Source organism: Rousettus aegyptiacus, unplaced genomic scaffold (assembly GCF_014176215.1).
Source record: "Rousettus aegyptiacus isolate mRouAeg1 unplaced genomic scaffold, mRouAeg1.p scaffold_m13_p_3, whole genome shotgun sequence".
Taxonomy (NCBI): Eukaryota; Metazoa; Chordata; class Mammalia; order Chiroptera; family Pteropodidae; genus Rousettus; species Rousettus aegyptiacus.
Window position 1 is genome coordinate 117027253 of NW_023416306.1, and position 11873 is coordinate 117039125.

Genomic DNA, 11873 nt, shown 5'->3' on the forward strand with positions numbered 1-11873 from the left:
TTTTGTGGCATTAGTGAAGCGGGGCCGTCGCAGGCCGAAACGCCCCCCACTGATGGGCGGGGGTGGGGGTGATGGCAGAAGAGTTACAGGGCAGATGAGAGGTAAGAAGACTCAGTCCTGGGTCTCCCCTCATGGTAAACACTTGAGATAGGTGTGAAAGGCAGCTAGCTCACTCCATTAGGAGGGCCAAGAGGTGTGATAAAGTTGCCAGGCATTCCGGAGATCCAGATCCTGGTGCAGTGAGACCCCAGGACCAATCTCTGGTCGGCCCTTGGTGTTTCCACTCACCCTTGTTTGGGTATGTTTCCCACGAGCCTTGGTGTTGTGTTCTCTTTCCTAACTAGGGTCCCTGTGCTGAATATCTAGATCTGCATAATCCCAGGTGACCATAATAACCTCCACCCCAAATCAAATTAACATTTGTCAAACCTCATCAAATTATACACTCGAAACGTCTATATTTTAAATCATTTAAATTATACCTTAATAAAGATGACTTCAAAAATCAGTGCAATAAACCTCCAACTCCAACAACATTTACTGGTCCATTTCCTCAGGGCTCTCTACCCACCTGAGTGACAATCTGCTAATTTGTTGTGGCAATGGATAAACTGGTCTCCGAGGGTTCCTTTTCTTCTCTGATGACATCTGCGGCTTTTTGTTAGATTTTCTTGAATTTAGAATGGTAAAATTGGCCCAAGAAGAGGGAAGGAGCCGTGCTGTAAGAGGAGGCAACTGGAGAAGATATTTCCGGGAGGGGGAAGGGAGGTAGGAATCTAACATTTGTTGGGTGTCCACCACATGTCAGGATCTTTGCATATTATTTAATCGCTACGATAACTTTTTTTAGAGCAAGTATTCATATTTTTCATTCACTTATTCAACAATATTTATTGAGCCCTTACTCTGCACCAGACACTATACTAAATCCTTGGGCTACATCAGTGAACAGATTCTTGCTTTGGGAGAGCTTACATTCTAGAGTGGAAGGAGACACCATAAACACACCTAAGAAATAAACATAAAATATATATGTTTTTATATTTTGTACAAACAAAAAGTATATGAGGGTGGAGGGAGGTCGATGACAATAAAAGGGTTCAAATATATGCTGACAGAAGGAGACTAGACTTTGGGTGGTGAGCGCACAAGACAATATACAGATGATGTATTATAGAATTATACACTTGAAACTTATATAATCTTATTAACAAACGTCACCCCAATAAATTTAATTTTAAAAATATAGTATATGTTAAAAGGTGATAAGTGCTACAGAAAAAAAAGAAAAATAGATCAAGGTAAGAGGATTTGGAAGTGGAGGCAGAGGAAGTAGAGGAAGGTGGAGTGGGTTCACTGTATATTATGGAGGTCAGAGAAGGCCTTCTGGAGATGAAATTTGAGCAATGCCCTAAAGGAGGTGAGGGAATTGGCTAAACTGTACAGTTGGAAGATGTGCTTTCCAGATGCAGGGATTAGCCAGTGCAAACTGTAAGTCAGAAGTTGCCTAGAGTTTGTGAAGAAAAGTTGAGGCCAGTGTAACTGGAATAAAGTGAGTGAGGGGGAGAGTAGTAAGGTGAAATCACGAAGGTAAAGAGGAGGGGCGATTACATCATGGAGGGTCTCGTGGATCATTGTAAGGACTTTGGCTTTTACTTATAATGAAATGGGGAGTCATTGCAGGGTTTTTAGGGGAGGAGTAACAGGCAGTCACTTCTATTGTAAAAGGATCACTCTGGTTGCTGTATTAAGAATAGATTAGGGGACAGGATAAAAGCAGTATGCCCAATTAGGAGGTTATTGCTGTAATCCAAGGTAGAGATGGTGGTGGCTTGTACCAGGGGTAACAGAGGAGATGGGAGAAGGGATAGGGTTCTGGATATATTGAGGGGAGAAGATTTCCTGATGGATTGAGTGTGAAAGAGAAGTGGCATCAAGGATAACTCTAAGATTTTTGGCCAGAACTACTAGAAGAATGAAATTACCATCAACTGAAGTAGGGAAGACTGCAGGTGAAACAATGTTAGTTCTGAACGTTTTGAGTTGTCTATTAGAATCCACATGGGGATGTGGAGCAGGCAATTATATACACAAGTTTGGAGAAGGTGAAAGATGTCTGGGTAGAGATGTAAATGTAGTAGTGCTAAACATGTGTGTGTGTGTGTGTGTGTGTGTGTGTGTGTGTGTGTGTGATGTGCCATTGAGTCAGTTCTGACTCCTGGCAACCCTATGAATGATTTCTACAATGTCCTGTACTCAACAACCATGCTCAGCTCCTGTCGACTCATGCCTACAGCTTCTTTTATGGAGTCAATCTCTCACATTTGGTCTTCCTCTTTTATTTCTGGCTTCTGTTTTTCCCAACAGAAACCCTGCCTTCTTTTGACATGCCCAAATAAGACAGCTTTAGTTTTGTCATTTTTGCCTCCAGTGACATGTCAGGCTTAATTTGCTCTAATACGTACTTCTTCATCTTTCTGGTGGTCCAGGGTATCCACAGAGCTTTCTCCAACACCAGCTTCCAAGTGAATCAGTTTTTTCCCTATAAGCCTCTTCACTGTCCAATTTTCACATCCATACATAATTATCGAGAATACGAGGGTATGGATGATTTTAGCGTTGGTCTTTAATAACACATCTTTGTTACTAAACATATAGATGGTATTTAAAGTCATAAGGCTGGATGAGATAGATCACCCAGGAAGATAGAGATGAGCCTAAAGGATTATACCCTAGGGTACTCTGATCTTTAGAAAGAGGTCAGGGTGAAGAAAAGCAAAGCCATTTGAAAGGGAATGCCCAGTGAGGAAGGAAGAACATCGGGAACACTTAGAGAGTGTAATGTCCTGAAAGCCAAGTGAATAAAATGTTTCAAGGATAAATGATTGATCGCCTGTGTCAAATGCTTTTGATATTCCAAGTAAAATGAAGATTAAGAATTGTCCATTGTAATGAAAGCATTCTAAAATTGACAGTAGTGATGGTTGCACATCTCTGTGAATATACTAAAAACCATTAAATTGTACACTGCACTTCAAATGAGTGAATTTTATGACATGTGAATTCTATCTCAGTAAAATTGTTATATATATATCAATTTTGATATACATATATTTGTATATCTATATATGTATGCATATAAAAGAACTGATTACTGCATTTAGCAATGTGTGTTTATTGGTAACCTTAACAAGAACAGTTCTAGAGTTTTCTCAAACATAGGGGCAAAGAAATAGAGAGTTAATTGTCAGGGAAAATAGGATCGAGAGAAGGTTTTGTGGTGGGAAAAATAGTATGTATGCTGGTGGGAATGATTTGGGGGAATATCTCCCAAACTTTGATGATGTAAGAGAGAGGAGTGGTGTTCCTGGTAGATTAGAGGGGATGGGATCTATTCAGAACTGGCTTTCCGCAGGAGTGGCACAATTCATCTTTGGTAACAGGCCATACAGGCAGAGAAGACGCAGGTGCAGAAGGTGGTTAAATGTGGTGGGAGTCTGTGGAAGTTCTCTTCAGATTGCTTCAGTTTTCTCAGAGAAGTAGGACGCCACTGAGAATGAGGATGAGGGAGGAGTGGTGGGAATTGAGGTATGAAAATGGTGTGAAATAATTGTCTAGAAGCGTGAGAGTGAATGAGAATATGTCCAACACTAAAAATTGATGAAGAAACTGAAGATTAGAGAAGCTAAGTGGCTTACCCAAAGTCACAAAGCAGAGGTTCTAAACCTGGGTCTGCAGACTATGGAATTCAGGGATTCTGAGGATTTGGAAGGCAAAATATTACATCTTTTTTTTACTAATCTCTAACAGATATTTAACAATCTCCTTTGATTATGAAGGTAAGCAATAAACCACTGGTACTGCCAGTATATGTGATGTTCTCACCAATAGAAATAACAGGTGTTTTCATTTCTCATTATAATTGTTGGATAATTATCTAAATATCATTTGCATTCATCACTACTTTATAATTACAATAATAGACTTGCCTCTATTAATATTTATTTAATGTTTTTTTGTGTGTGGAATACATTGATCAAAATGCACTGTTACCATACCACAAATATTTGTAATCCCATGTACTTTTTTTTAACTTAAAAAATTTTATTTGTGGTCAAGTACACAACAAAATTTACCATCAGCACCATTTTTAAGCATACAGTTCAGTAGTGTTTAATACATTCACACTGTTGTACAGACCATCTCCAGAACACTTGTCATATTGTAAAACTGAAACTCTATACCCATTAGACAACAAATCCTCATTTCCCATTCCTCCCAGCCCCTGACAACCATCCTTTTCCTTTCTGTTTCTATGAATTTGACTACCTTATAAGTGGAATCATGCAGTACTTATCTTTTTGTGACTGGCTCATTTAACCTAGCATAATGTCTTCAAGGTTCATCCATGTTAGAGAATGTGTCAGAATTTTTTTAAGGCTAGATAAGATTTCATTCTATGTATATATCCACCTTTTGTTTACCCATTTAGCTGTCAATGGACACTTGAATTGCTTTCACGTTTTGGGTATTGTGAATAATGCTATGAACACGGGTGTATAAATACCATATTTAAAAAAATGTATTTAAAAACATTTCTCTGAGGAGAGGTCCATAGTTTTTACTAGATTTCTAAAAATCCCAGGGCCTAGTCTGGTCAGGATTTGAACTCAGGCCACCTGACTCCATAGTTTGTACTTATCCTTTACACTTATGAGGTCATGCCACATTAGCAGCCCATACTCTTCTATATCAGGACAGGTTCTGCATCAGTATATGAAAGAGGAAGAAGACATTTTTCAAATATATATGTAACCTTATTTCTATAGAGTCATTGTTTTGGATCTTCTCATCCCTTTTCCCCTCATCCTCCTTATCACCACACGCTTCAGACCTATGCATTGGACACGGGGATGTTCCTCTTTTCCTTACAAGAGTCTGGTAGGCCTGCAGCCCTGTGGCTTTGGGGTGTCACTCTGCACTGAGAGAGCTCACTTTACTGGGAGTCACATGTTCCCCCAGGGTCATGGTGCTGCTGTTTTAAGGGTACATGCTAACAGATGGCCCCAGCACAAGAACTTGAAGCCCTGTCTTGAGCCGAACAGAAGTAGAACCATACATATTTTTCAATAGGCTAGCCCAGACTCTGCTATGTATTAGTTCCTTGCTTCTAAACTTCCATCTAAAGGGTTGAGGGAGAGCTAGAAAGAAAATACTTGAAGGGAACAGATAAATAGATCGCTATAGGAGGGATGGTTACAGGACAATACAGTAGGGTTTTAGTAAGCAGAGAGTGGGCTGCATGGAATAGGAAGAAGAGAAGAGAATTGGAATTGAAAGAGCTTGGAGACTGTCTAGGAAACTTGCTTTATCCCCTGATGTCTCTCAGAGAGAGGAGAGGAGTTAGAGAGAGGAGAGGAGTAATGACTATCTGAATAAATGCAAATGCAATTTGGCTGAACTAAGGAAGAAGCAGAGGTATCTGAGAGGATATGCTGCTTTGAGACCTTGGGTTTGCTCATGATGTGTTCATAAATGTAGTAGGACAGGGTAGAGGTGCTTGGTGGAGGCAAGTAGCCGTTCAGGAGCACCAATGGTCAGAAATGAGACATCATCACCCAGGCCGGCAGAAGCCCAAGGCGAAAGGGTAAAGTGCCTTAGCTCCCCAACTCAGGCACTTCCTGATTCATATTTAGTAGCTCCTCAAGAATGGAGACCTCAGCCAGCCCTGGGTCTCCCTGAACTTAGAACCTGTTCCCATGCAAAGCCACCTTTTTTATGGGGATACCCTGAGCCATGTTCTTTCTGCATTATTCTCCTATCCTGCCTATCTTTGACTCTGGATCTGCTCCTGGAGGTTCTTCTTTTTCTATCAACACTCTTCTCTCCAGACTTATTGCCCACTGGGAGTAGTGGGCAGACATGAGGGGAATAGTAAATGAAGAGTTCCTAAGAGATTGTACCCAGACCTCTTTCTCATTCTACTCTCTCCTCCTAGGCTATTTCATTCATTACCATAATTGGATTTTTAACTGAGTATTTATTTATTTTTATGGAAGTTATATGTGTACATACAAGTTCTATACAAGACTTACAATGAAAAACAATAACTTTTATCCCACTCTGCTTCCCAGTGCTTAAAGGGGATTACAACTCTTTTAGCTATTTCTTCTGGCATTTATTGCCTTTTCTAAATATTGTACCATTTTGGATTTTTAAGTTTTAGATGTGAGCCACTGACTTCTATTTTAAAAATGAGGACTTATTGCTTTCATCCTCTTCACAAATATGCATGTACTTTCCATCTTCCTGATGTAGTAATGTTACATTTGTTACGTCAATATTGAATGTTTACATTTCATGAGTTTATAAGCATTATTTACAAACCAACAATTAGTGTACTGTTTACATTTCCTTTTTTATATGTTTTCCCCCTGAAATGAGTAATTATCTCTCTTTAGTTTTTTAGTTATCTATGTATTTATTATCAATTAATTCTCATATGCTCTTCTAGAAATCTCTCAGAGTATTCTAACACAATCAGGTTATTTATCAGTTTTATAATTTCCATTTTTTTCCTTCCAATCTGAAATTGTTTCTCCCAAAGCCTGCTGGAAAGCTATTATCTTTGGATCCTTCACTAGCAGCTGGGGTATATCCTTCACTTATCTTTTACATTGGATACTCTTTATCCTGGTTTCCATGACTTGTTTGTTTACTCTCTCATTTTTGGTAGAGTACATCTCCAATAGCTTCCTGAAAGGGGTGCATGGCAGATAAGTTCTTTGAGACTTCATATGTCTTTTTTCTATTCTCATACTTAATCGAAAGCTCAGCTGGGTGAAAAAGTATAGGTTGTTAATTATTTTTCTTCAGATATTTGAAAACATCGTTCCATTGTCTTCTAGCTTCCAGTGTTCCTGCTGACAAGTCTGAAGTCATTCAATTATCCATCCTTGGTATGCGACCTATTTTGTGTCTCAGAAGCCTTTAGGATCTTCTATTTGACTCCAGTGTCCTGATATGTGGTAGATATTTTTTCATTCTTTGTTCTGGGCACTCAGTACGCCCCCTACATTTTTGTTACACTTTCTTCTCATTCCAAAACTCATATAATTCAGATGTTGGACCTTCCTTAATTGATTCTCTAATTTTCTTATTTTTCCCTTTCTCCTATTATCTATCACTTATTGTCCAGTTTCTTAGAATATTTTTTTCAACTTTTATCCTCCAACCCTGCTTTTGATTTTTTTTCTGTCAGTTATAATATTTTTGATTTCCAAGAACCATTTATTATTATCTGAATGTTTGTTTTTTTTATAGCTCTCCTATTTTTGTTCAATATCCTCTTCATCTCAAAGGAAAATAATCCATCCTATTTTCTTTTGTTCTGGAATTGTTTTTGTATCCTCTGATAACTTATTTTCTGTTTCTGTTTTGTTTGGTCTGTTTTCATGTTAAAAGTGTTGTCTCCAGTGCTTGGCAATCCTTGGCTAGCCACTCATCTCTACAAGCATGGCCAAAAACTTGGTAAACATGGAGAGGGCTAGTTGCACTTTAAGATAACCTGACTAGATCATTTTATTATGTGGTCCCTTAAATTAATCTAATTATCCCAACTTTTTCCCACCTCAGGGCCTTGGCATATGCTGTTCCTATTCTTTATGTATTTATTAATATGTATTTGGCCAAAGTAACAGAAATCTGACTCAAGGCAGCTTACACACACACACAAAAAGATTACCGTTCCTATAGCAGGAAGCTCAGGGGTAGAACAAATGTTACAGTTGATATATCCAGTGGCCAATAGCATCATCAAAGACCAAGATTCCTTCTGCCACTCACTTTGCTTCAACCTAAAGTTGGTCTTTCAAGGTCATAGAAGTCAGGAGCAGTAGGGGCTATGCACTTCTTTGTTCAAATCAGTAGAATAAAGCACTGTCCCTCCCCTCACAATGGAACTGAAAAATTCCACTTCCCTTTGGTCTGATCAGGACAACTTAGGTCACATACTAACTCCTGAACCAATAACTGTCACCAGGTGAATACCACACAATGATTAGCTTAGTTAGGCTTGGGTTCCTGAGCCAATTAATACTAAGAGGAATGAGTTTACTTTCATTGACTTAGTCATTCAGGACCACCATTGGAATACAGAGAGGAGGATGAGAATTTCATAAAACTGCATTGCTTTTTTTTGATAAAGGAGGGATGTTAGGGATTCAACTGCACTGCTGGAAAATCTCTTCTACTTTTCCCACAACTGGCTCCAGGCCTCAGTTTAAATGACACCACAGAAATGGATCTTTCCCATTATTCTTCATGCTTGCACCTTTGTTTCTCTTTTAATACTTAACACAAGTTATAATTTTATATTTTTTGGTTTGTTTACGTGTGACTTGTCAGTCATCTTTACTAAATGTTAACTTTATGAAGTCAGAGACCTGTATTGTTCACCACTGTACAGCCAGTGCCCAGAAGTGCCTGGCACATAATAGGTATACACTTAATAAAGAAATGAATGAACCCAGGAAATAATAGTATTGATCTCTCTTACTGAATCTCCAAAATATATTTTGAATCTGCACACATTTTCCATTTCTGTCCACCATCTCAGTTCAAGTGGTTATCTTTTCTTCTCCAATGTAGTGGACATCTTTTGTTTTATTTGTGTAGCATTCTCTTTTGGGGTGTGGGGAACAAACTCCCTTTCTCTGATGGATCTGTGATTCTGCCAGAGGCTGCTCTCATTATATCTTGCCCCATACCCACCTTCGCACCACAAGGGTAGGCACCTGACCCGTCAGAGCCCTGTCCTGGGATTTTAGACACAGACGCTGAAAGAAGAGATTCAGACTCTCTCTCGGGCAAGCTGTGAGATGTGAGAGCAGGTATCGTTGTTGGCCATTTCCTATCATGTCAAGGGATATGGATCTGAGAAAACAAAGAAAAGATGAGAGACTTGGAGGCATCCCCTTGTCATTGGTTTTAGTTTTCCCTAGTCAGCCACATCACATCCCACCCCACAGTTTAGTTATATAAGCCAACAAAGTCCCCCTTTTGCCCAAATTTCTCTGAATTGCATTTCATTTATCTGTTACCAAAAGAGGCCTTGCATTTCTGATGTCTGTGATAGCCTCTTGACTACTTTCCCCATTTCAATTCATCTGTGTTCATTCCTTTTCTCTTTAAAGTTTACATCCTGCTGATGAAGAGCACAGGCTGGGGTAGACTCTCAGCCCCACCCTTTATCATTTGAGTTTCCTTAGGGAAGTGATTTAACCTACCTGTGCCAAGTTTTTAAATCAGTATAAAGGGGATAACGACACCTTAAAAGGTCACCGTGAGGTCAAATAAGAAAAGTACACTTAATACGCATTTACTTACTATTAGCTAGTCGTGGTGTTAGTAGTAATAACTCAGATCATGTCACTGCCCCTAGTTTCACACCACCCTGCTCTTTAGGCATTAATGACTTGCCTATTACCTATCCATTAATCTTGTGGCTCTTGATGGGATGTCTTGATGAGCAGAGCTTTAGGGTCTGCCCTCTCCTGAAATGTTTTCCCTGACCCTCCTCCCTTGATCTGGGCTAACTCCTTATCCTTTTGCCTTAGCTTAAATGTCACTAGCTTCACCTCCATAATCAAAGTTAAGGTCTACAGGTACACTCCCTTCATAGAACCAGCAATACTATGATTTCTTACTAGGACAGGCAGAACAATTGTTCGCAGCGAGTCTTCATTTAGATTACACTGACATCTGTTTTAATTGGTAGGTGCTTATGCTATGTACCCTGTTAAATATTTTGTCATCCTTGCATAGAATCTATCCTTTTTCTTCAAAGCAATCATCACAATTTGCATACATATATAGGTATTATACACACACAGAAATACATACATATATATGAGGGAGAGAGATGTTTCCTGTCTACACTAAATGTTCCAAATGAATATAGAGCTATATATGCTTTGTTCTCATTGTACACCTAATGCCTAATACAATAGTTGGCACGTATGAATATATGTTGAAAGAATGAGGGACTTTTTTGAGCAACTCTTGGAAAAATTTAACTTAGGGTGTGGCAACCACTCTAGGTTCTGATAGGATTGGAAATAGACTCCTGGGCATGGAGGTAGGGTGAGGTAAGCTGATAAGAGGAGACTGGTTGCAGGGTTGTTTCATTCTCTCACTCACCTGAGCTGCTGGAGTTGATGAGGTAGCAGGTGCCAAAGAAAACTTGCTTCCTCATCCTACACTATTTCACTCGTCACTAGCTGGTGTGGTTTTTCCCATGGGGCTGGTTCTGTGGTCTCTCTACATGCAAGGGGACCCATGTGGGTTGACTACGTTGGGGCTCAGGCTGTCGCTGTACGTCTGCAGGTGATGTCTCCACCCTTCAAGTCCAGTTTCCTCATCTTCTCATTTATATCTGCAGTCCTAAACATTGCCTCACCTCCTTCTCTGCTTCTCTCCTTCTTTGGGTCCTCATTCTCTGTACTCCCTAAATCTCAACTCTGTGCTGAGTTTAAATGGAGGTATTTTCTTTCCCCACTGGCTATTGACCAGCAGCCTCAGTTCTTAATCACATGGGCTTCTTGTAATAACATGGTAGCTGGCTCTACCCAGAGCCAGTGATCTAAGAGAGAGAGGAACACAGAAGCTACAATATCTTTTATGACTTAGTATCAGAAGTGACATACTACCACTACTGCCATGATCTATTAGTCGCAGAGACCAAACCTGATTCAATGTGGGAAAGGACTAAAAGAGGATCTGAATACCTACCAGGAGGGAGGGATCATTAGGGCCATCTCAGAGATGTTATCACAGATGGGTTAGAGGAATTTGGAGAAGAGGAAGTTTTAGTACCTGAAGAAGGGAAATGAAGAAAACATTAACCAAATGCTTATTATGGGCCAGGGCCATTTATATCAACTATCTATATCAATCCTTCCACAACACTAAGGGGTAGATGTTATTCCCATTTTTCATATAAAGGAATTGAAGCATGGAGAAAATAAGTGTTCAAAATTAAATCCAGTAAATAGCAGAGTTAGGAATTGTACATTGTTGCATGCCAACGATGTTGATCTATTACATTTAGTATGTACCAAAGGTTGGGATGTGTGCTACCTGTGGTATGAGAAGTAATTTTAGTATAGAGACATAGCATTCAAAGTACAAAAATTAAATGTATTTCAATCTTCAGATTATGTTAAGTGAAAGTTACAGTTTGGAAGACTTATGCCTAACACTTGTTAGTTTCTCTTTTTAAGAAAGAGAGGGCAGCTCCCAGGCTCAGCATCTTTGACAATGATATATATATATTTTTTGGTAGAATTTAATAATATATTTCATTTTTATTGTATTTATTTTCATAGTTACTTTCTGTGGGTGATACTGGTTTCAAATTTACTGAAGGAATATGAAATTTGAGTTATATCCTTTATTTAAGAGTGTTATAAAAAATTTAACTAATAGAAAGTAGTTAAGTGATCCTTGGGTTTGACAAAAATCATGAGCATGGTGCTAACTGATGTTTATTGCTTTCCCTTTAATTCTATGTTGAGGGGGAAGCCACTTTGAAGTTCCAGCCTCTGTTGGATTTTGCTATGGGCACTAGCTGTAGAGAATCACAAGTTAAAATTTACAACCAATTCTTTCCTATGATTTTCCTAAGCTTTTCTCGTTTATCCAATGAATTCCTCAGGGCTGGTGGGGAGTTTTGTAGACAGATTAATGGGAAAGTTTAGTGGGAAACCTAAACTTCACACCCTATTCAACTGTTTATTAAAAACCAGGTGTGGCTGGTGGAGATAGTAAAGTGGGGAAATGTCCAAAGGGAGAAGTGGACATAGTATGTGCAT